General features: G+C 46.3%; 1 pseudogene; it reads right to left on the reverse strand.

The window, feature by feature from the left end:
* Positions 1 to 241: 241 nt before the first annotated feature.
* LOC111539571 lies at positions 242 to 1,147 on the reverse strand (annotated as a pseudogene).
* Positions 1,148 to 3,520: the final 2,373 nt, after the last annotated feature.

A 3,520-nucleotide genomic window follows, 5' to 3' on the forward strand; every position in this document is an offset into this window, starting at 1 on the left:
CAGGGAATTCAGAACAGGCCAGCATTTCAAGCAGGAGTTACCAGAAAGTTGCAAGCTCTTTAAATAACTTTTGTTCTCTGTTTCAGCTGAAAAACTGACACTACCTCACCTCAGGGGGTCATTTCTTTCTTTTTGTTTGCATGTGTCTTTTTTCTTTTCTTTTCTTTTCTTTTTAAGAGAAGCAAGCCTTTATTTCCTTGTTTTGCAGATAAAGCTAGCTGAGTTTGTTGCTTTTTGGTGATTAGTCAAAGAGACCAAATTCCATATCCTCCTCTGACTCTTCCTTGACTTCAACTTTGTCTGGGGCTGCAGCAGCAGTAGTAGCAGCAGTGTCCACAGAAGCAGCAGCCACAAATGCAGATGGAGCAGCAAAGATAGACTTGACCTTTCCAGCAAGCAGGAAGGTATAATCAGTCTTCACAAAGGCAGCACCCATTTGTACCCGCTGATGATAGAATAGGGAACTGATGCAATACTTGGGTAACCAGTCTGCAGACAGAGACTGGGAGCATTGCAGACACCCTCCAGGAAGCAAGGATGCAGAGTTTCCTCTGCCACGTCAAGCACTTCAGGGTTGTAGATGCTGCAGTTGTCAAACACCGACTGGATGATTAGCTCAAAGGAGGAGGGGGAGATGTTCTGCATGATCACCAGTGTAGCTTCACTGGCTCCCACTTTGTCTCCAGTCTTAATCAGTGGTACGTCACTCAGGATTTCAGTGGAGCCCCCGTACATCTTAGTTCCTGATGCCAAAAACCTGAAAGAAAGGTCTTCTTGGGCCCCAGACCAGGGTTCCAGGTGAGCACAGTGACTTCACGTGGGGCAATGGCACCAGCATAAGTGGTAGCAAGTCCCTGATCTCAGTGAGGTCTTCTTTGGTGAACACAAAACCTACATTCCCCTGGAAATGAAATGAGACAATGGTTTCCCCAGAGCTGGGTTGTTTCCCAGATGTCCTTGGATAGCCTCATTCATCATGGTGCTCTTGTCCACCATCCTTCCCTTGCAGGGACATTTGGATCTGCTGCATCTGCTTGGAGCCCACATTGTTCACTCCCACAATCAAGCATTTTGGATAATCATCCAAATGTTGGATAATCTTAAGGAAGTAGTTGGACTTCCAGGTCTCCCTGTCTTCCCTGGGCATAACAGCAGTGTGTCAGGGATTGCCATGCAGAGTTTTAAAGACGATGTCACTCTCACAGGATGCCTGGAGATAGTTGCATGTGTCTTTACAAAAAAGCGTGTAAAAAATCAAATGCCTGTTGTCTGATAGCTTCAGGTGAACCTACTGTTTCATGCCTCATCCATTTGTTTGGAGTGCAGAAAGTTCTACCCCAAGAGAGGAGCAAGAAGCTTTGCCTGTGGGGTGCAGGGTCTGCACCCTGGGGTGCTATGACTATGGCACCTCTCCAGGAGGACCAAGAGTTTCAGCCTCTCCTCCTCCCTACGATAAAACAATGGTTCTCCACCATCTGGTCTGCTCACCAAGACTGCCTTGTTAGTAGATCTCAGCAGGTAAGGCTTTGGAGTGCAGGCACCAGGTCAGCCTAATACAGAGCTGGGAGGCACTCTCAGGGCAGTCCTGACTTAAAATGCTATCCTGTTGTCCCAGTATGAGCCAAAAATAATATTCTAAGGCCCCCCAACCATCTGAATAGACCCCTCCTCAGGGCCAACGGCATTCCAAAGTTAACCTGAAAAACTAGTTAGTTCAGGCCGTGATGGGAATGGGGAGCTGGGCATGCCTCATTATACTCTCCTCCCTTTTTAATTACTGACAGAACAGACTCTTTTTTTTTTTGTTTTTGTTTTTGTTTTTGTTTTTGTTTTTTTTTTTTGAGACGGAGTCTTGCTCTGTCGCCCAGGCTAGAGTGCAGTGGCCGGATCTCAGCTCACCGCAACCTCTGCCTCCTGGGTTCACGCCATTCTCCTGCCTCAGCCTCCCGAGTGGCTGGGACCACAGGCGCCCACCACCTCGCCCGGCTAATTTTTTGTATTTTTAGTAGAGACGGGGTTTCACCGTGTTAGCCAGGAGGGTCTCGATCTCCTGACCTCGTGATCCGCCCGTCTCGGCCTCCCAAAGTGCTGGGATTACAGGCTTGAGCCACCGCGCCCGGCCAGAACAGACTCTTTACTCTGGTAAGAAACATTTGCAATCCATTCTCTCTGAAGCCTGCTACCTGGGGGCTTCATCTGCCTGATAAATACTTGGTCTCTACAACCCCTTATCATAACCCAGACATTTCTTTCTATTGATAATAACTTTTAACCAATTGCCAATCAGAAAATATTTAAATCTACCAATGACCTGGAAGCCCCCCACCCCTGAGTTGTCCCACCTTTCTAGACCCAACCAATGTACATCTTACATGTATTGATTGATGTCTCACATCTCCCTACAATGTATAAAACCAAGCTGTACCCCACCCACCTTGGGAACATGTTGTCAGGACCTCCTGAGGATGTGTCATGGTTGCATCCTTAACCTTAGCAAAGTAAACTTTCTAAACTGACTAAGACCTGTCTCAGATACTTTTGGTTTACACAGGTGTGCCCTCCCACTTGTCAAACTCAGTCCTAATTTTATGAAAGGTGGTCACTGGAAACTTAAGGAAGGATACCATGAAGTGGGAGTCAGGAATCTTGGGTCCTGGGCCCAGCTTTGTCACTGACATGGGTGATCTTAGATAAAAATCTTTATAACCTGAGGGCTCAGCTTTCTCATCTGTATAATGGGGTGATTGGTCTAAGTTAGTGTTTTCCAATGGAGGCTGATATGATTTGGCTGTGTCTCCACCCAACTCTCACCTTGAATTGTAATAATCCCCACATGTCAAGGGTAGGGCCAGGTGGAGATAATTGAATCATGGGGCGGTTTCCCCTATACCTTTCTCGTGGTAGTGAATAAGCCTCAAGAGATCTGATGGTTTTATACATGGGTGTTCCCTTGCACAAACTCTCTTGCTGGCCAACATGTAAGATGTGACTTCGCTCTTCATTCACCTTCTGGTATGATTGTGAGGCCTCCCCAGCCATATGGAACTGTGAGTCAACTAAACCTCTTTCCTTTATAAATGACCCAGTCTCAGGTACGTCTTTATTAGCAGCATGAGAACAGACTAACACAGAGGCACTACTGACTTTTCAGTTGGAATCATTCTTATGTGGAACTGCTCATGCATAGGGGTTAAGGATGTTTAATACCCCTTGACATCTGATCTCTAATTGTCAGCCATAAAGTTGCCCATCCTCGGTCATGAAAACCAGAACCACACCCAAACATTTCCAAATGCCCCATGCCAGGAGAGGGGGTGGGTAATGTCACCTGGTTAAGAGTTATTGAACTAAGTGGTCTCTACAAGGGCCTTCCAACCAGATGATTCTCATCAATAAATGTTAGGACAAAGGGTTATACTCAGGCCATCTCCCTCCAATACTTGAGGTACACTGTGTCAACAATGGCTTTGTAAAAGTTTTATCAATAAAGACCTACTTGGTTATCATGATTCCTGGAGTA

The sequence above is a fragment of the Piliocolobus tephrosceles genome, chromosome 18, assembly GCF_002776525.5.
Source record: "Piliocolobus tephrosceles isolate RC106 chromosome 18, ASM277652v3, whole genome shotgun sequence".
NCBI classification, from domain to species: Eukaryota; Metazoa; Chordata; class Mammalia; order Primates; family Cercopithecidae; genus Piliocolobus; species Piliocolobus tephrosceles.